This window comes from Bombina bombina, chromosome 4, assembly GCF_027579735.1.
Source record: "Bombina bombina isolate aBomBom1 chromosome 4, aBomBom1.pri, whole genome shotgun sequence".
NCBI lineage: Eukaryota > Metazoa > Chordata > Amphibia > Anura > Bombinatoridae > Bombina > Bombina bombina.
In genome coordinates this window covers 245817167-245840624 of record NC_069502.1, presented here as the reverse complement: position 1 = coordinate 245840624, position 23458 = coordinate 245817167, and positions in this window count along the sequence as shown.

The following is a 23458-nucleotide window of genomic DNA, read 5'->3' as shown; positions in this document are numbered from 1 at the left end:
GCTGCATTTAGCGGCCTTCTAATTACCAAAAGCAATGAAAAAGTCATGCATGTCTGCTATTTCTGAACAAAGGGGATCCCAGAGAAGCTTTTACAACCATTTGTGCCATGATTGCACAAGCTGTTTGTAAATAATTTCAGTGAGAAACCTAAAATTGTGAAAAAGTTAACAATCTTTTGTTTTGTTTCAATTTGGCGGTGAAATGGTGGCATGAAATATACCAAAATGGGCCTAGATCAGTACTTTGGGTTGTCTACTACACTATACTAAAGCTAAAATTAACCCTACAAGCACCATATAAGCTACCTAATTAACATCTTTACTGCTGGGCATAACACAAGTGTGGCGCACAGCGGCATTTAGCGGCCTTCTAATTACCAAATAGCAATGCCAAATATGACTGCTATTTCTGAATAAAGGGGGATCCCAGAGAAGCATTTACAACCATGTGTGCCATAATTGCACAAGCTGTTTGTAAATAATTTCAGTGAAAACATTTGTGAAAAGGTTAATAATTTTTTTAAATTTGATTGAATTTGGCGGTGAAATGGTGGCATGAAATATACCAAAATGGGCCTAGATCAATACTTTGCGTTGTCTACTAAAAAATATATATATATACATGTAAAGCCCTGAGGAAGTCCCTTCCAATTAAGGGGATGAAATGTGCGTAGACAGCAGTGGCAGCAGCTGATTTCTCTAATGAGACACCTACCTTTGGGATTTTCTACTTACTTCTCAAAGCTTAATGGAGAAAGTTTGTTTGGAGCAACTTGTTTGACCGCACTTTATCTTTACATCTGCGGTTTCCGACGCAGCCTGGAGACACAGATCTAAAGTTTCATTGTATCTGCAGATTGTGAGTGCTTGGATTCTGATATCCATAGGGTAATAGACTTGCCTTTTCTCTGTTAAATACGGTTGAATGGACACCTGCTCCATAACAGCATTTGGAATCATATAAACAAAGATAGACTGTTTGACTGCATGAATTGTTACATTCACCATCACTATGCTCAAACACTTTCTTTTATATATAATGTTACTTTCACTCATTTTGTTTTTTATATTATACCCATTACTAAACACATACGCCTAGATTTAGAGTTCTGCATTAGCCATCAAAAGGAGCGTTAAGGGGTCCTAACGCTGCTTTTGGCCGCCCGCTGGTATTTAGAGTCAGCCAGGAAAGGGTCTACAGCTCACTTTCAAGCCGCGACTTTTCCATACCGCAGATCCCCTTACGCCAATTGCGTATCCTATCTTTTCAATGGGATCTTCCTAACGCCGGTATTTAGAGTCTTGGCTGAAGTGAGCAGTAGAGCCTCTACCGATAAGACTCCATCCGCAAAAAAAAGTCAGTAGTTAAGAGCTTTCTGGGCTAACGCCGGTGTATAAAGCTCTTAGCTACTGTGCTATAAAGTACACTAACACCCATAAACTACCTATGTACCCCTAAACCGAGGTACACCCACATCGCAACCACTATAATAATTTTTTTAACCCCTAATCTGCCGACCGCACACCGCCGCCACCTACATTATCCCTATGAACCCCTAATCTGCTGCCCCTAACATCACCGACACCTACATAATATTTATTAACCCCTAATCTGCCCCCCCAACGTTGCCGCTACCTTACCTACACTTATTAACCCCTAATCTGCCTGCCGGACCTCACCGCTACTCTAATAAAGTTATTAACCCCTAAACCGCCACACTCCTGCCTCGCAAACCCTATAATAAATAGTATTAACCCCTAATCTGCCCCCCCAACGTTGCCGCCACCCAACTTCAAGTATTAACCCTTAATCTGCCGACCAGACCTCACCGCTACTCTAATAAATGTATTAACCCCTAAAGCTAAGTCTAACCCTAACCCTAACACCCCCCTAAATTAAATATAATTTTAATCTAACGAAATAAATGAAATCTTATTAACTAAAGTATTCCTATTTAAAACTAAATACTTACCTGTAAAATAAACCCTAATATAGATACAATATAACAAATAATTATATTGTAGCTATTTTAGGATTTATATTTATTTTACAGGCAACTTTGTAATTTATTTTAACTAGGTACAATAATTATTAAATAGTTATTAACTATTTAATAGCTACCTAGTTAAAATAATTACAAAATTACATGTAAAATAAATCCTAACATAAGTTACAATTAAACCTAACACTACACTATCAATAAATTAATTAAATAAATTAACTACAATTACATACAATTAAATAAACTAAACTAAATTACAAAAAAAAAAACACTAAATTACAATAAAATGTATAAAAGTATTTTCTATAAGAAAAAACTAAGGGGACGCACTGTAGTGTTGATAAAAAATGTGTTGATGTGAGTGAAAATCCCTCTGGTATCGTGTGAGTTGAACCGTGACAGATAAGTATGTGAGAGTAGAGGTGTATATGTGTATATTATTGGGTGAAATCTTGTTAATCAAAGGAGAATGTGTGACTTGTTACAAACCGTAAGACTTGAAACAATTGTGATACATAAGCAAAAAATCATGAAACAATTGTGATACCTAAACAAAAAATCAGTTGGAATATTGCAAAAACCTAAAGACTTGCAACAAAATATGTGAACAGTTGAATTTGATTAAACTCAAAAAACTGAAAAGTCCAATATGTGATAAGTGTTCAGAGATAAAAAAGTCCAAATTCAATGTAAATGATATATAAAGAACAAAAGTTCAAAGGATCAAAACAAATGGCTTGCTCCGCTTGAATCCAAGGTGTGATGAATCAGGAAATCTAGGAGGATAGAAAAACAAGGGGCGCCAACATAGTGTGAATCAGTTTGGAAAACTGGAAGACAGTAGTTATAATAAAATCTACTCACAAGTGGAGTGGCACCTTGAACCAACTGGGTGCATACAGGCAGGCTGACATTCAGGACCAGCAGTCAGTACGCTGGGGGTCTCACCCGGGAGACCTGTGAGTGGGTCAGATGAGGTAGATGGAGTCGGCTGTGTGTCATCTGGTGAGCCGGATCGCCACTGTGGAAGTCCAAAGGGCTGTGTTGTTTATCCCAATAGGTGGCTGCTCACACGATCAGCCTTATTTCCAAACGAGTTTCCAATGTCAGTGTATGGAACAAACGGATAAAACCAAACTAGGTATAACCACTGCAAACAGTAGTAATATTAAAAAGGCACAGAAAACCGGGTCTGTCTAAAAACAAGTATTTGAGGAATAAAGCTCACCATATATGCCAACGCGTTTTTGCCCACCAATAGGGCCTTTTTCAAGACTAGCAGTCTTGAAAAAGGCCCTATTGGTGGGCTGAAACGCGTTGGCATATATGGTGAGCTTTATTCCTATAACTGTAAGCTTGTTTTAAACAATACTGCTCTATGTTGTATTTTTTCTTTTTTCACAGGGATTGGATTCTTCTTTTTTCACAGGGATTGGATTTTTTGTATTACATGAAGTTTGTTTGCTTATATTTTTGATACCTAGCAATCACAGTTGATTGACTTTCTGATTATATCACATTTTTGTTTTTGTTTTTGTTTTTAATATTGGATTTTCTCACTATTGGATCACTTCCTAATTATGAGTATCATCTATTTGGATCAATTTACATTTTTTGGATTGGCATTTGGATTACAAGGATTTTCTGATTAACTTACACTTTATATATCATTTTCACTGGATTTTCAACATATATATATATATATATTTTCACTGGTCCTACCAAATATATTTTTTATTTTTTTCACCGGTCTCACCATTATTTTTTTCAGGGGACTTTCAACACATATATAATTTTTCACAGGACTTCTCTTATATATATATATTTTTTTGGCTTATTTTTATTTTTATATTTTTATATATTTCCTACTATTTATCACATTTACAACACTATTGAATATCACTAGACGTCGCACTCATTAATTATTCTTCATCTTATATGTATGCCCTGACCCCTCAGGAGCTAATACACGTGTATTGTCCCATTGTTTTTATTCTTTTTTATTCTTTTATATATTTTGTCCTTTTTATCATCATTATTGTTGTATTAGTATCATTTTATTATTGCCACTGTTAGATTGTTTTTATTAAGTACTATGGATCCATGTACTTTTATGAATTTTTAAATCTGTGATCACCTGCTGTTATTATATGTGAAATTAAATTTGTTAATATGTGTAATTTAAGGATTTTCTAATTGTGTATTCCTAGTATTTTTAGTCAATACTCCTAACTTAGACCTGGCCTTTTATTAGGTGTTCCTAACACATCCCACTAAATTACAATAAATAAAAAAAGATTACAAGAATATTAGGCTAATTACACCTACTCTAAGCCCCCTAATAAAATAAAAAATCCCCCAAAATAATAAAGGTCCCTACCCTATTCTAAATTAAAAAGTAACCAGCTCTTTTACCAGACCTTAAAAGGGCTTTTTGCGGGGCATGCCCCTAAGTAATCAGCTCTTTTGCCTGTAAAAAAAATACACCCCCCCAACACTAAAACCCACCTCCCACATACCCTTACTCTAACCCAAACCCCCCTTAAATAAACCTAACACTACCCCCCTGAATATCTCCCTACCTTGAGTCGTGTTCACCCAGCCGGGTAACAATGGACCAAAAGAGGACATCCGGAGCGGCAGAAGTCTTCATCCTATCTGGGCAGAAGAGGACATCCGGACTGGCAGACATTTTCATCCAAGTGGCATCTTCTATCTTCATCCATCCGACGAGGAGCGGCTCCATCTTCAAGACCTCCGGCGCGGAACATCCTTCTTCCCCGACGACTAGACGACGAATGACAGTTCCTTTAAATGACGTCATCCAAGATGGCATCCCTCGAATTCCGATTTGCTGATAGGATTCTATCAGCCAATCGGAATTAAGGTAGGAAAAATCTGATTGGCTGATTGAATCAGCCAATCAGATTCAAGTTCAATCCGATTGGCTGATCCAATCAGCCAATAAGATTGAGCTCGCATTCTATTGGTTGTTCCGATAAGCCAATAGAATGCAAGCTCAATCTGATTGGCTGATTGGATCAGCAAATCATATTTTTCCTACCTTAATTCCGATTGGCTGATAGAATCCTACCAGCCAATCGGAATTCGAGGGACGCCATCTTGGATGACGTCATTTAAAGGAACCGTCGTCTAGTCATCGGGGAAGAAGGATGTTCCGCGCCGGAGGTCTTGAAGATGGAGCCACTCCTCATCGGATGGATGAAGATAGAAGATGCCGCTTGGATGAAGATGTCTGCCGGTCCAGATGTCCTCTTCTGCCCGGATAGGATGAAGACTTCTGCCGCTCCGGATGTCCTCTTTTGGTCCATCAGTGCCCGGCTGGATGAACATGACTCAAGGTAGGGAGATCTTCAGGGGGGTAGTGTTAGGTTTATTTAAGGGGGGTTTGGGTTAGAGTAAGGGTATGTGGGTGGTGGGTTTTAATGTTGGGGGGGTTGTATTTTTTTTTACAGGCAAAAGAGCTGATTACTTAGGGGCATGCCCCGCAAAAAGCCCTTTTAAGGGCTGGTAAAAGAGCTGGTTACTTTTTAATTTAGAATAGGGTAGGGACCTTTATTATTTTGGGGGGATTTTTTATTTTATTAGGGGGCTTAGAGTAGGTGTAATTAGCCTAATATTCTTGTAATCTTTTTTTATTTTTTGTAATTTAGTGTTTGTTTGTTTTTGCAATTTAGTTAAGTTTATTTAATTGTATGTAATTGTAGTTAATTTATTTAATTAATTTATTGATAGTGTAGTGTTAGGTTTAATTGTAACTTATGTTAGGATTTATTTTACAGGTAATTTTGTAATTATTTTAACTAGGTAGCTATTAAATAGTTAATAACTATTTAATAGCTATTGTACCTAGTTAAAATAAATACAAAGTTGCCTGTAAAATAAATATAAATCCTAAAATAGCTACAATATAATTATTCATTATATTGTATCTATATTAGGGTTTATTTTACAGGTAAGTATTTAGTTTTAAATAGGAATACTTTAGTTAATAAGTTTTAATTTATTTCGTTAGATTAAAATTATATTTAACTTAGGGGGGTGTTAGGGTTAGGGTTAGACTTAGCTTTAGGGGTTAATACATTTATTAGAGTACCGGCGAGGTCCGGTCGGCAGATTAGGGGTTAATAAGTGTAGGTAAGGTAGCAGCGACATTGGGGGGGGGGGCAGATTAGGGGTTAATAAATATAATATAGGGGTCGGTGGTTTTAGGGGCAGCAGATTAGGGGTACATAGGTATAATGTAGGTTGCAGCGGTGTACGGAGCAGCCGATTAGGGGTTAATAATATAATGCAGGTGTCAGCGATAGCGGGGGTGGCAGATTAGGGGTTAATAAGTGTAAGGTTAGGGGTGTTTAGACTCGGGGTTCATGTTAGGGTGTTAGGTGCAGACTTAGAAAGTGTTTCCCCATAGGAAACAATGGGGCTGCGTTGGGAGCTTAACATTGCTTTTTTGCAGGTGTTAGGTTTTTTTTCATCCCAAACTGCCCCATTGTTTCCCATGGGGGAATCGTGCACGAGCATGTTTTTCCAGCTTACTGCTACCATAAGCAATGCTGGTATTGAGGGTTGAAGTGGCGGTAAATTAGGCTCAACGCTCCCTTTTTGGAGCCTAACGCAGCCCTTCAGACAACTCTAAATACCAGCGTTGTCTTAAGGGTGCATTGGGAAAAAAAGTAGCATTAGCTACGCGGGTCTTTACCGACAAAACTCTAAATCTAGGCGATTGATTCTTAGAATATATATCATGACAGTGTTAACCCTTTATTTTAGGACTGCCCTCTGATTTAGGTGTTGTGTTTAGTTACTGGCATAAGACATCCGTGTCATATTTATGTTTGTTGCGTGTGTTATTATAATCCTTTCAGTATATATAGCTGAGTTGGAAAATATACTTCACTCTGGAGTTTACTACATAGATCCTCAAGTATGTTCATGACAACATTTCCCTTATACTTATTTGGGGTTGTCCTCTGATAGAGGTGTTGTAGGCTTTCTCATTTTTGAAGTTATAATCTATTTACATGATGCTCCACATTGTATTTAATACCCAAAGAGACGTCTCTCATTGATATATGTGATTTATTTCATATTTATTTTTATGTTTGATGATTAAATTGTTGATGCTTTAAAGGCATTCTGGTTCCTGAGTATTATTCCCTACCTCTGACAAGTTCCTTACCTGCAGCCTTATATAAATGGAACTCCCTAATTTTTCTTTTTTTGGGGGGTTATTTGTGTGTGCTAAATGAGTGTGCTGAAATCCCTATCTTTTTGATAAGGACTACTAATCCTTATTCTCTTTCTTCCTTTTTTGCATAAATACATGTAAAGGGTTATTCAGGGATTCCTGGCAGATATCAGTATTACAATGTAACTAACTCTAATTTTGAAAAAAAAAATGGTTTGGAAATAGCAAAGTGCTTATTGCCCTATAACTTGCAAAAAAAGCAAAGAACATGTAAATATTGGGTATTTCTAAACTCAGGACAAAATTTAGAAACTATTTAGCATGGGTGTGTTTTGGTGGTTGTAGATGTGCAACAGATTTTGGGGGTCAAAGTTAGAAAAAGTGTGTTTTTCTCTTTTTTTATCATATTTTATATTTTTTATAGTAAATTATAAGATATGATGAAAATAATGGTAACTTTATAAAGTCCATTTAATTGCAAGAAAAACGGTATATAATATGTGTGGGTACAGTAAATGAGTAAGAGGAAAATTACAGCTAAACACAAACACTGTAGAAATGTAAAAATAGCCCTGGTCCCAAACGGTAAGAAAACTGAAAGTGCTGTGGTCACTAAGGGGTTAATATATTATGGGGTCAGTCAGTGGTCACATTAGTAATATGTGTGCATTCAGTCTGCAGTGCACTGTGTACAGGCAGGGGAAGGGCAAGGCTGCGGCTGGCTATCAACTTGTTAGGTGGGTGCCGTATTAAAAAATGTCAGATGATATATTATTGAGCGTGATGAGATGATGTGTATTGTATATCTGTGCTTGCATCCGTGGGTATGAGCTACCTTTTTTATAGGGGGGGGCAAACTAAAATCCTGCACCAGGGCCTTCTGTTCATTAGTTTTGCCACTGTACATATGTATTTATATGTGTGTGTATATATATATATATATATATATATATATATATATATATATATATATATATATATATATATATATATATATATATATATATATAAAAAAAAGAAGAAGAATAGATACCTATTGAGTCACAATATGCTCACTTCAAAAGACAGGGAATTCAGCACTCATAATAAATATGGCACAAAGATCATAAATAAATAAATAAAAATGTATTGTTTAGTCCAAAAACATAGTAATAGAGTTAACACTCTAAAAATCCTGTCATATGCATGCCTCTAATAAGGGAAGGATACATAAAAAAGTCAGAAAAATAAATAAATAGGATAGAGTGCAAAGACAGAAATAAAAAGAAAAGACTGGTCACATATAGGTAGTTTGAAACTGCAGTATATGGTTGTAGAATGCAAAGCAAAATAGATACAAAACACAAGTAGCTGAAATCTCTTGACCAACTACACCCCTACTGTACACAGAACCCCCCACCGTGAGCAGGAAGGTATAATCTGGACAGTAGAGTTTTGGTGATCTAAGTTGTCCCAAATACCCTCCTTTCCATTTACCTCCTGTATACAGGAAGCACAAAAGCACTGTGGAATTAAAGCGTTATAACTCACCATGCACGGTTAACCTAAATTGTTTTCAGCTGTATGATTGTAGCACATAACCTCTGACAACTTAGATCCCCAAAACCATACTGTCCAGGTTATACCTTCCTGCTCACACTAGTTTGGCTTTTTGCGTACATTGGATTACCTTACCACCTGAGCGATAACTTTTTACTTTCAACTAGTAGTACAAGCGCAGATACGATTGGGTTGATTGACAACCCCTGCTAGTGGCCGATTGGCTGCAAATGTGTAAGGGGCAGCATTGCACAAGCAATGCACCAGAAATGCTTGTGCAATGATAAATGCTGATAGCGTATGCTGTCTGCATTTATAGATGTTGGGCGGACATGATCCTCTACAGCGGATTATGTCCGCACGACATTTAATAAATCTACCCATTTGTATTCAAGTCTCTAGTCATATCCTGAATCAACAGAGGCAACTTGACTTTTACTTGCCTGTATTGATTTTGGGACTTCACTTGGGACTGTCCCAAGTCAAGTCTCAAGTCAAGATAGGCAAGTTCAAGTCAAGTTGAAAGTCCTCAAATTTAAGCTTCAAGTGTTAAACAAGTCATTAGTGTTCTTTGCTCTTAGTGTCAGAATATGAATTACTATAGTAAATTCATACTAATTTATATCAGTGAGGCTTTTAACATATGTTTATCACTTCCCAGTTCAATTTCATGTGATATTAGGTATAGACTATTTTCATAAAGGGCACTCATCTATCTCATTTCAATTTGTCTGTCTAGGGATGTGCTTGGAAGTGTGACTTAAACGTAATAAAGACAAGCAGCAAAAAAAAAGTATTTATTGGTAACTGAAAGTAACAATGACAAAATAATTTTATAAAAATAGCACAACTGCTACACATTTTGCATGTGTGAGAGAAAATGTCTCAGAGAGTGTTGTTATATCTAAGCCCTAGATCAATTATTTGGTACCTCAAGGAAAACATGAGGAAACACAGATGCAGAAGAAATGCTGCTACCATACTTCCCCACACTTTATAAGTGAAAGAGGAAACATGAAACATGGATGCAGATGAACCCATGAAGTCAATTAAAAATGCTGTGTTACCATAATTAATACTTTGAGAGATAGTAAGTTATAAATATAAATATATAAATATATATATATATATATATATATATATATATACACACACACACACACCAGGGGACTATTACTGCATAGGCCAACAAGGCCGGTGCCTAAAGCGACAACATTTGGGGGGCAGCACTTTTCCACACCGACACTGCACTTTATAACACTGCTTAAATTTTCTTTTTTTTTGATCAGGCGGCTTACCACCAAGGTCACATGACCATTTTTAACTAGCCCGGCCGCACATCATGGCTAAGTTGAACTTCCTGGAAGTCTAGAGTTGAAGCCGGGAGTCACGCACGTTATCTCCCAGGCCAGGCAGCAACAGAGTTGACTGAGATTGAGTCACTAGTCTGGATGTGGAGCGACGCCAGAGACAGTGACTTCTGTGAGCACTGACAGTGAGCTGAGGACAGTGGTGGACTGAGCAAAAAACTCAGGTAGGGATCCATCCAACTCAGGCTGCCAGCCACAGAGTCACTTTTGATGCGTTGCGATTAGTTTCTGACACTTTTAGAGTTAGGCTAGAGACTAGTTTATCACAGACTTTCCCTCCCTAAAAAATGGTTGATTTTCTAATATATCAATTCCCCTTGTTTTAGTGTAGCCGGATGTACAGGTCGTTTTGATAGAAATTGTTAGAAGATGCCATTCCCCTCCTGAGTACCATAACTGTTAAAGTTTAACCATTTGGTTGCCAACAAAAGGGTAAAGTTATTACTGAATTACTCTGTAAAATATAGTGCAAAATATATTATGTATGAGTATCCTGTTAACCTTCCTCTTATATTTATGGGATATGATGGTGTAATTGAGTAAACCTTTTAATAACTGATGATCTGAATATGGATTGCCCGTTGAATATGTTACCTTCTTCCAGAAACTATTAGCATTTTTTTTTTATTATTTACAGTTGCAAGAAAAAGTATGTGAACCCTTTGGAATGATATGGATTTCTGCACAAATTGGTCATAAAATGTGATCTGATCATCATCTAAGCCACAACAATAGAGAATCACAGTCTGCTTAAACTAATAACACACAAAGAATGAAATGTTGCCATGTTTTTATTGAACACACCATGTAAACATTCACAGTGCAGGTGGAAAAAGTATGTGAACCCCTAGACTAATGACATCTCCAAGAGCTAATTGGAGTGAGATGTCAGCCAACTGGAGTCCAATCAATGAGATGAGATTGGAGGTGTTGGTTACAGCTGCCCTGCCCTATAAAAAACACACACCAGTTCTGGGTTTGCTTTTCACAAGAAGCATTGCCTGATGTGAATGATGCCTCGCACAAAAGAGCTCTCAGAAGACCAACGATTAAGAATTGTTGACTTGCATAAAGCTGGAAAGGGTTATAAAAGTATCTCCAAAAGCCTTGCTGTTCATCAGTCCACGGTAAGACAAATTGTCTATAAATGGAGAAAGTTCAGCACTGCTGCTACTCTCCCTAGAAGTGTCCGTCCTGTAAAGATGACTGCAAGAGCACAGCACAGACTGCTCAATGAGGTGAAGAAGAATCCTAGAGTGTCAGCTAAACACTTACAAAAGTCACTGGCAGCGAATCTAGAATACGTAAAACACTAAACAAGAATGGATTTCATGGGAGTATACCACAGAGGAAGCCACTGCTGTCCAAACAAAACATTGCTGCACAAGAGTTACAGTTTGCACAAGAGCACCTGGATGTTCCACAGCAGTACTGGCAAAATATTCTGTGGACAGATGAAACCAAAGTTGAGTTGTTTGGAAAAAACACACAACACTATGTGTGGCGAAAAAGAGGTACAGCACACCAACATCAAAACCTCATCCCAACTGTGAAGTATGGTGGTGGGGGCATCATGGTTTGCGGCTGCTTTGCTGCATCAGGGCCTGGACGGATTGCTATCATTGAAGGAAAAATGAATTACCAAGTTTATCAAGACATTTTGCAGGAGAACTTAAGGCCATCTGTCTACCAGCTGAAGCTCAACCGAAGATGGCTTTTGCAACAGGAAAATGACCCAAAGCATAGAAGTAAATCAACAACAGAATGGCTTAAACAGAAGAAAATACGCCTTCTGAAGTGGCCCAGTCAGAGTCCTGACCTCAAGCCGATTGAGATGCTGTGGCATGACCTCAAGAAAGCGATTCACACCAAACATCCCAAGAATATTGCTGAACTGAAACAGTTCTGTAAAGAGGAATGGTCAAGAATTACTCCTGACCATTGTGCACGTCTTAATTGCAACTACAGGAAACGTTTGGTGGAAGTTATTGCTGCCAAAGGAGGTTCAACCAGTTATTAAATCCAAGGGTTCACATGCTTTTTCCACCTGCACTGTGAATGTTTACATGGTGTGTTCAATAAAAACATGGCAACATTTCATTATTTTTGTGTTATTAGTTTAAGCAGACTGTGATTGTCTATTGTTGTGACTTAGATGATGATCAAATCACATTTTATGACCAATTTGTGCAGAAATCCATATCATTCCAAAGGGTTCACATACTTTTTCTTGCAACTGTATTTTTATTTCAACTTTTTTATTAGCAGTGGTGCCAATTATGAAACTTTAATAATGGCTTTGTTTTTAATGTATTGCATGCTTGAACAGAGGTTGCACTGGTGTGCCTGTCATTGCCACAGTCAGTCATTATGATAAATTCAGCAGTGCCAGGTCCCATTACTCCCTGACCATAACAATTATATGGCCAAAAATGACCTAAATCAAGGGGGGAGGGGGGGGGCAGAAGGATTCTGAGTGACTAGGGCAGCACAAAACCTAAATACGCCACTGACACACCACATATACCAAACTCAATCATTTTTTAATAGCACTCACCAATATATATATACAGCTACCTAATTGCAATGGCATTTCTCCTTCTTCTCTTGATCACATTCCAGAGGTTTTCAGTGGGGTTCAGATCTGGAGATTTGGCTGATCATGACAGGGTATTGATCTTGTTGTCTTCCATCCATCCCTTGGTTGACCTGGCTGCTTGGCATGGAGCATTGTCCTGCTGGAAAAAAACAATCGTCAGAGTTGGGGAACATTGTCAGAGCAGAAGGAAGCAGTTTTCTTCCAGGATAATATTGTACGTGACTTGATTCATCTGATAAATTTGTATAACACTGTTGAACACTGATATTAAAACAATATTTATTATCTTGCGTAAAAAGCAAAGTTTCTTCTTTAGATGGCAGAAAGTTGAGGCATGACACACACAGGTTCAGACATACACAGGTAAGGACACACACACAAGAAGGTAGCAATGCACACACAAACACACATGAGCAAGGATGCACATACAAGCACACACATGCCTGCAGAATTAGACACATACACATACATATACACATACATAGATGCAGGAATAGACACAGACACACACATACATATATACATACATACATGCAGGGCTAGACACAGATATGTATATACATGTTAGATACAGACACACACACATACATGCAGGGCTAGACACAGACACACACATACATGCAAAGCTAGACACAGACACACACACACATACATGCAGGGTTAGACGCAGACACACACACGTGCAGGACAGTAAGCATGTTGCACAATGGAGGGCGTCAGACCTTCTCACTGTCTCTATCTATTGCACAACATGGACCTGGGGAAAAAAATTGCCTTGAAATATTTTTACATTTCTTTATTGAAGTCATTAAAGGGACACTGAACACAAATTTTTTCTTTAGTGATTCAGATAGAGCATGCATTTTTAAGCAACTTTCTAATTTACTCCTATTATATTTTTTCTTCGTTCTCTTGATATCTTTATTTAAAAAACAAGACATCTAAGCTTTTATTTTGTTCAGAACTCTGGACAGCACTTTTTTATTGGTGGATGAATTTATCCACCAATCAGCAAGGACAACTCAGGTTGTTCACCAAAAATGGGCTGGCATCTAAACTTACATTCCTGTATTTCAAATAAAGATACCAAGAAAATGAAAACAATTTGTTAATAGGAGTAAATTAGAAAGTTGCTTAAAATGTCATGCTCTATCTAAATCATGAAAGAAAAAATTGGGTTTAGTGTCCATTTAATAAAGTTTTTTTTCTTGCACATATGACAGGTGAGGCACTGCCTCACCTGTCTCCCCTGACTGCATGTCCCTGTCTGGTATTTTATTGCATGTTATATTTGTTATATAACATATGTTTTGAATTGATTTTTACATAAGACCACACTTTAGCTGTTAGAGTGCTTCCTCTTTTTCTATTTTTCTAAATATATGTATTTAGGATCTAGTTAGGAGATCTTTATTATTTCTAAGCTTGTATCTATACTCTTTGGGCTTAATACTTTGTTCTACAAACTTAGTTTTAGTATACACATAACTGTAGGCTTTTATTTCGAGTAGTGTTTTTTTTTTCTTTAAAGTAAGGTTTTGTAATTTTTTTGTAAATTTAGTGTTTGTTATTTTTTTATCTTAGCGGGTGTTAGTTCAGAGGAGGGGGGTTAGGTGTTAGGTAGAAGTAGTGTAGTAGTAGCTTGCATTGGGGTGTTGTGGTGGATTAGGGGTTAATAGGTTAGGGGGCTTATTGCGTTGGGGTTGTGATAGATTATGGGTTAATAGGTTAGGGGTTATGGCAGTGTAGAGGTTAATAGGTTAGAGGGTTGTGGCCATGTAGGAGTTAATAGGTTAGGGGGTTGTGGCTGTGTAAGGGTTAGGTACAGTAGGGGATAATGCCTTGGGCTATTGGCGGTTTAGGGGTTAATAGGATAGAATCTTTATTGCAGTGGGCTATTGGCTGTTTAGGAGATAAAGGGCCACTAAACCCAAAATATTTCTTTCATGATTCAGATAGAGAATACAAATTTAAACAACATTACAATTCACTTCTATTATTTATTTTGCTTTATTTTTTAGATATCCTTAGTTAAAGAAAAAGCAATACACATGGGTGAGCCAATCACATGAGGCTTCTATGTGCAGCAACTAATTAGCAGCTACTAAGCATATCTAGATATGCTTTTCAGCAAATAATATCAAGAGAATAAAACAAATTAGATAATAGAAGTAAATTAGAAAGATGTTTAAAATTGCATTCTCTTTCTAAACCATGAAAGAAAAAATGTGGGTTTCATGTCCCTTTAAGAGGATAGAAGGTTTATTGCGGTGGGCTATTGGTGGTCTAGGGGTTAAGTAATGTTATAGATTGTAGGAATTGTTTAAATATGTCTATGACAACAGTATTCCTATGAGATTGGTAAGGGTTTTGTTGTTGGCTAAGTATTCCAGTAATGGATTTCACAAGAACACCTAGTACTTTTATATATGCCAAGTGATTATAGTTGAGCAATGAAATATTTGATTATATCACACAAACTATACAGTGGCAAAAGTAGCAATTGGATTTATAGGATAGACTTATACAGTCAGTGAATGAATACTGTGGTAACTTGATACTTATATCGATAAATCACAGAGTATGGAATTAAGGTAGTTAAAGTTAATCAGACCTGTGAATAATGTCCCAGAGCAGGTCAGTTCCCCTTGCTTCGTATTGCAGATGATACTCTGTCTAGACCCGGGAGAGGAATCAAACAGGAGCGTGGCGAGCGGCTAGAGCTGACAGGCAGGGAGAGAAGCACAGGTCTGCGTCTGATGACGTCACAGGTATCGGTTGCCGCTCTCACACAGGCTGGATAGGGAGAAGTGAAACTGAACCTGCAACAAATCCGGAAAATGTTGAATCTACTTACACAGGTTAGTAAGCAGCTTTAGGACTCTTAGCAAATGAGTAGTTCGGCTGGTACAAAGAGAACTGAGCTTAATCTCAGTAGCGGTATGAGTACACACAGAAAAGGTATAGAACTCAATAAAGCAGCACTGATTCTTAGTAGGTGGTGCCTTAAATAGGCAAAAGCTTAAAGGGACAGAGAGGTAACGTTTAACCCTTACAGAGCCCCCCCTACAAAGAACCACAGCGTGGGTCAAGGTCTGGGACGATCCGGGTTCCGCTGGTGGAAAAGGGATACAAGGCGAGGAGCGGAGACATTGGAAGCAGGTTCCCAAGAATCTTCCTCATGTCCAAAGCCCTTCCAATGAATGAGGTAAAATAGAACTCCCCCGCGGATACGTGAGTCCAGGATGCTATGTACAACAAATTCCTGATCCGAGGAAGGTATCGGAACTGGTTCGGAATCATGAGGAGTAGGGGTAGACACAGAGCAAGGTTTAACTAAGGACACATGAAAAGTTGGATGAACCTTGAAACTGGAAGGGAGCTGTAGAGTGACAGTTGATGGATTAGTGATCCGAATGATGGGGTACGGACCAATGAACAACTTCCCCATCTTCTTGCTTGGGTATGAGAGTCTAAGATTCCGAGTTGAGAGCCAAACCTTTTGACCCACCACATACGTGGGACTAGTCCTATGACGGAGGTTGTAGTATTTGCTTTGGTATGCTTGAGCATGTAGTATATTGTCACGGATAGTAGGGAACAGAACAGAGATATCATTGACCAAGTCGTTTACCACAGGACAAGGTGTCTCAGCCTTCGGTAGAAGAGTAAAACGAGGGTGTAATCCATAGTTAATAAAAAACGGAGAGAAACCAGTAGAGGCATTCCTGTTGTTATTATACGCGAACTCGGCTAGAGGGAGGAAAGATGCCCATGACTCCTGTTGATTTGCACAGTAACAACGCAAGTATTGCTCCAGCCACTGGTTCACTCTCTCAGTCTGTCCGTTAGTCTGCGGATGATAGGCGGTGGTGAGCTTCTGTTCCATGTGGAGGGCTTTACACAAAGATCTCCAAAATTTGGAGGTGAACTGAGTTCCACGATCACTGATAACTGTTAGAGGGATTCCATGCAACCGAACTACATTTTGTATGAATAGGTCACAAGAAATTTTGGACGTAGGTAATGATGATATGGGGATGAAATGTGACATTTTTGAGAACAAGTCTGTAACCACCATGATGGTGGTATAATTATTGGATGTCGGTAGATCAACAATAAAATCCATAGATACAGTCTCCCATGGAACATGGGGTACTGGTAAAGGTTGTAGAAGACCAACTGGTAGTTGTCTGGAGGGTTTAGAGGTGGCACAGATGACACATTGATCCAAGTAATCTCTGAGATCAGTCCGTAAGGATGGCCACCAATAGAATCTAGTGAGCAGATCCATAGATTTATCCCTACCCATATGCCCTGCTAAAGGAGATTTGTGTACAGAATTCAGTACCTCCTTTCGGAGGTTTAGCGGGATATACAGCTTGTGGTCCTTGCATAACACTCCATTAGAGTCAGGTAACAAGTCCTGAAAAGGAACAGAGGTATCAGTGTCAAGGGCTCTTTTAAAAAGGGGTTCAAGACCCGTCATGATTCCTACTATACATTCCTTAGGTATGATGGTAGTGGGCATAGGGGTTTGCAGAGGTTTGGTGGCTTGTCTGGAGAGGGCGTCTGCCTTGCCATTCCTGGTACCTGGTCTATAGGTGATGATATATTGAAAGCGAGAAAAATAGAGACTCCATCTCACTTGCCTGGAGGACAAGGTATGGTTAGATTGTAAGTACTGCAAGTTTTTATGGTCTGTATAAATAACAGTAGGTTGGGTAGCTCCTTCTAAGAGGTGTCTCCAATGGTCAAATGAACATTTGATAGCGAGCAATTCTTTTTCTCCTACTGGGTAATTCAATTCGGAAGGTTGTAGGAGTCTAGAGAAGAATGCCACCGGATGTAAAGGATCCTTAAAGGATTTCCTCTGGGACAAGATTGCCCCAATGGCAAAATCTGAAGCGTCCACCTCTAGTATGAATTGCTTCTGTAGATCTGGATACTGAAGGATGGGGGCTGAAGTAAATTGGGACTTGAGATTGTCAAAAACTGACTGAGTTTGATGGTTCCAGGCAAACTGCTGATTCAATTTAGTGAGTTCAGTCAGAGGTTTCGTGAGGGCTGCAAAGCCAGGTATAAACTTTCTATAATAATTAGAAAAACCTAGAAAGCGCTGTACATCTTTCTTTGTTTGGGGAACAGGCCAATCTAAAATCGCCTGAACCTTGTCGTTTTGCATTTTAATGCCTTTTGGGGAGATTTCATAGCCGAGGAAGGTTATGTTTTGAGACTCGAATATACATTTTTCGAGTTTAGCATATAGACTATGTGTCCTAAGTCTAGAAAGAACTTCCCTAACATGTAGTCTATGCTGATCTAGGTCTTGTGAATAAATTAGAATGTCGTCCAAATAGACAACAATGTACACATCCAGGATGTCTCTGAAGAGATCATTGATAAGACATTGGAATGTAGCTGGAGCGTTACATAATCCGAAAGGCATCACTGTGTATTCGAAAAGACCGTATCTAGTTCGGAACGCAGTGAGCCATTCGTCTCCAGCCCTCATTCGTATCAGATTATAGGCGCCACGAAGATCCAACTTGGTGAAAACCGTGGCACCCCTCAATCTTTCTATCAATTCCGGGATTAACGGGAGAGGGTACCTGTTTTTACGTGTACGCTTATTTAATTCTCGGTAATCGATAATAGGTCTCAAAGTACCGTCTTTGTTAGTAACAAAGAATATCCCAGCCCCGGCAGGGGAGGTACTGGGTCTGATAAACCCCTTTCTAAGGTTGTCATCAATATAGTTCTTTAAATGTTCCAACTCTGGTTTAGAGAGTGGATAAATGTGGCCGTAAGGGATGGAGACCCCTGGTAATAGGTCAATCGGGCAGTCATAAGCCCTGTGGGGAGGGAGGACCTCAGCATCCTTTTTGTCAAACACATCAGAATACTCTGCGTACTGAGTGGGCAGAATATTAGCGGAAGTATTACATAAAATAGATACGTCAGTGTTTGAAAAGGAAGTATTTGGGTTAGGAAAGGTAAGGCTGAGGTTATCCCAATCTATAGTAGGTTTGTACATACACAACCATTCCATGCCTAGTATGATGTCAAAAATAGGGGATGTAATAACATCAAATATACAAGAATTAGTTACTGAGTTATTAACAGTTACCTGTATAGGGCCAGTTTGATGTAATACAGGCCCAGAAGCAAGTAAAGACCCATCAATAACCTTCACGGAGACTGGATTGCTTTTACACACAAAAGGTATTTTATTGGATTTCACAAAACCTAGATGGATGAAATTCCTACATGAGCCTGTATCTATGAGTGCTTCAGTGGATGTCTGGAAGTGGTCCCACTGTAAAAGAATTGGGACAGTGATGTAAGCATTTTTAATTGTCTTTATAACATAAGAGGTATTTGTTGTTAACAACCTACCCTTCTTAGTTTTGGCTAGTATAGGGCAGTCCTTTACTTCATGGGATGGGGAAGCACAGTACATGCATAGGCAATGCATTTTCCTTCTGGCTTTTTCCTGTGGGGTGAGTGGCCCCTTCATAAACCCAATATCCATGGGTTGGGGACTAGCTTTAACCTGGTAAGATGGAGTTGGGAGGTAGCCTTTGGAGCTTGTAGCCTTTTCATTCCGTCGTTCTCTGAGGCGTCTATCAATATTGATTGTGAGAGTGAAAAATTCCTCCAAGGAGTCAGGGATACCGATCCGAGATAATTCATCTTTTATTTCTTCGCTTAACCCCAAACGAAATTGTGTCTTGAGGGACACCTCGTTCCATCCCGAATCACGTGCTGAAATTTTGAAGAGGGTGATATAATTTTCCACTGGATTTTTTCTTTGTTTCAGTGCCCTTAGGGTATTTTCGGCAGAGACCTGTTTGAAGGGGTCATCATAAAGTGCCGCCATCTGGGTGAAAAAACTTGAAAGAGATCCTAAGACAGGGTCTTGGCTCTCATAAAATGAGTCAGCCCAAGCCCTGGGCTCTCCCCTTAGATAAGAGATGACCGTTAAGACTCTGACCCTTTCTGTGGGGTATGTACGTGGTTTTAGGTCAAATAATAATAAACAGGAATTCCTGAATTCTCTGAACCGAGCTCTGTCTCCAGAGAATTTCTCAGGAGGGGAGACCAAGGGCTCAGGTGTTTGTTCTGGGGGAGTCGGCTTAGGGGCCAGTACCTCCCTTAGACAGGCTTTCAGGGCCTGGTTCTCAATTTGTAGCTCATGGAAAGAGCCTGACAAAGCATCCAGCCTGTCAGACAGTACTTGAACTCTTTCACCAATTGGATCCTGTTCCATGGTGAAAATGTATAATGAATATAACCTGTTTTGAAAGCTTCAGCCAAAACAAACCCTTACTGAATCTCTTATGTGGCTGCTTTATTATGTTATAGATTGTAGGAATTGTTTAAATATGTCTATGACAACAGTATTCCTATGAGATTGGTAAGGGTTTTGTTGTTGGCTAAGTATTCCAGTAATGGATTTCACAAGAACACCTAGTACTTTTATATATGCCAAGTGATTATAGTTGAGCAATGAAATATTTGATTATATCACACAAACTATACAGTGGCAAAAGTAGCAATTGGATACATAGGATAGACTTATACAGTCAGTGAATGAATACTGTGGTAACTTGATACTTATATCGATAAATCACAGAGTATGGAATTAAGGTAGTTAAAGTTAATCAGACCTGTGAATAATGTCCCAGAGCAGGTCAGTTCCCCTTGCTTCGTATTGCAGATGATACTCTGTCTAGACCCAGGAGAGGAATCAAACAGGAGCGTGGCGAGCGGCTAGAGCTGACAGGCAGGGAGAGAAGCACAGGTCTGCGTCTGATGACGTCACAGGTATCGGTTGCCGCTCTCACACAGGCTGGATAGGGAGAAGTGAAACTGAACCTGCAACAAATCCGGAAAATGTTGAATCTACTTACACAGGTTAGTAAGCAGCTTTAGGACTCTTAGCAAATGAGTAGTTCGGCTGGTACAAAGAGAACTGAGCTTAATCTCAGTAGCGGTATGAGTACACACAGAAAAGGTATAGAACTCAATAAAGCAGCACTGATTCTTAGTAGGTGGTGCCTTAAATAGGCAAAAGATTAAAGGGACAGAGAGGTAACGTTTAACCCTTACAAGTAAGTAGTGTAGGGTTAGTTTGCGGTGGTGGGTTTTGCTGTGAGAGTGCTTCCTCTTTTTCTATTTTTCAGATATGTATTTAGGATCTAGTTAGGAGATCTTTATTATTTCTAAGCTTGTATCTATACTCTTTGGGCTTAATACTTTGTTCTACAAACTTAGTTTTAGTATACGCATAACTGCAGGTTTTTTATTTCTGGTAGTGTTTTTTTTTTTTTCTTTAAAGTAAGGTTTTGTAATTTTTTTTGTAAATTTAGTGTTTCTTATTTTTTTTTTATCTTAGTGGGTGTTAGTTCAGAGGAGGGGGGGTTAGGTGTTAGGTAGAAGTAGTGTAGTAGTAGCTTGCATTGGGGTGTTGTGGTGGATTAGGGGTTAATAGGTTAGGGGGCTTATTGCGTTGGGGGTTGTGACAGATTATGGGTAAATAGGTTAGGGGTTATGGCAGTGTAGAGGTTAATAGGTTAGAGGGTTGTGGCCATGTAGGAGTTAATAGGTTAGGGGGTTGTGGCTGTGTAGGGGTTAGGTACAGTAGGGGATAATGCCTTGGGCTATAGAGAATACAAATTTAAACAACATTACAATTTACTTCTATTATTTATTTTGCTTTATTTTTTTAGATATCCTTAGTTAAAGAAAAAGCAATGCACATGGGTGAGCCAATCACACGAGGCTTCTATGTGCAGCAACTTATCAGCAGCTACTAAGCATATCTACATATGCTTTTCAGCAAATAATATCAAGAGAATAAAACAAATGAGATAATAGAAGTAAATTAGAAAGATGTTTAAAATTGCATTCTCTTTATAAATCATGAAAGAAAAAATTTGGGTTTCATGTCCCTTTAAGAGGATAGAAGGTTTATTGTGGTGGGCTATTGGTGGTCTAGGGGTTAAGTAAGTAGTGTAGGGTTAGTTTGCGGTGGTGGGTTTTGTTGATTTAGGGGTACATAAGTATAGTTGTTAGGCTCAGTGTATTATATTCCAAAGGGATCCTTTACTATACATAACCAATGGGATGTATAGTAAAATGCCTCTTGTGGATGCCGCCTGTTAATATAGATGTCGGCAGCTTGGAATATTTAGCTGGCTCACTCAACATCATGGCGTATTCCTTTGAATATATCACTGCATCACAGCACTTTCGATCATCGGGGCCTGTATATGAATCATTTACACAAACATGTAAACAACAATTATAACTTACAATGGAACTGCCTAAAACAAATGAGATTGTAGTCAAAGTCTAATATCCTATTTCATCTTTAGACAATAGAAATCTACAATATTGCTTCTCTACTGTAGGTGAAAAAATAAGAAAAGAGAGGTCACTCAGAAAAATGGAAAATATAATACTGTATGTGTGTCATATGGATGGCAGAAGTCAATGGAATGTCAAAGTTCACTTACTAATATTCTATTGGGGATGCGACGAAAAAAAGGTGGAGGATTAGTGTGAGGTGTGAGGAAGAAAAGTGTGATAACATAATAACATTGCTAATGTAAAGAAGAATACCCTAAGGGATGCTAAACACCCAATGTGCATAATTTAATCTATCGAATAAGGGTGTGTTATAATATCTAACCACTGGTATTTGGCTTTAATTGAATGCTGCCAAATCAACACATTTGTTAAGAACCTCTGGAGTCAGAGTGTTTAATTTATGAGTCCAATATGTCTCTCTACGTCTAAGTTACATTAATGGATTATGAGTGAGTTTCTATATCTGTTCGATCGGTATAATAGAAAGATTTTTCAGACAAATCCGTAGAAATTGTACCTCATTAGAAAATATCAATATTCAGTCCAAGAAGATCCTGAAAGATAGATTCCTGGAAAAGGGTTATCCTATAGATCTGATCCATATAAGTTATTCAAGAGCATGTGGTGAGGATCGTAAAAAATATTTTGTCAGTTATAATAGGAGAGAAAAAGAAAAATGTTCTGATCAAAATAGTTTAAAGAAACAATTATTTATAACTGGATATAATAGCCATTTTCAAGAAATTTGTAAAATGATATCCAAACATTGGTCTATATTACTTAATGACCCTTTTTTAAAGGACAATATAGCGTCTAAATCTCAAAATATTTTTTTAGTAGAGATCCTACCCTTAAAAATAAACTTGCACCCAGTAATCTAATCTATCAAATAAGGGTGTGTTATAATTGTAAGAGATAAATATATGATGAAAACAAGCAAGATTACTAGTAATATGAATCTAAAAAAACCTTTTTAAAATGAATTTAAACCAAATTTTGGAGTTTTGAAATGACACAAACCAAGATCCAATATGTGTACATATATTCCCAGTGGTGTCAATACTTTCAAATCTAATACTACAGGTGTCGGATTTCAAATAAAAAATCGTATGACATGTGAATCTTCTTGTGTTGTTTATTTGATACAATGTTTGTGTGGGTTGCAGCACATTGGACGCACGGATCAAAAAGTAAAAAGACGTTGGAGTGAACATCAACGTAATATCAAAAACATATTTTTAAAACACAGTGTACCAAGACACAGCATCCACAAACTTAAAAGGAGTATTAAAAATATTTCTACTATATCTTGTGGCTCCGTAGACACCGTACTAAACCGAATACTTTTCCGTTCAGG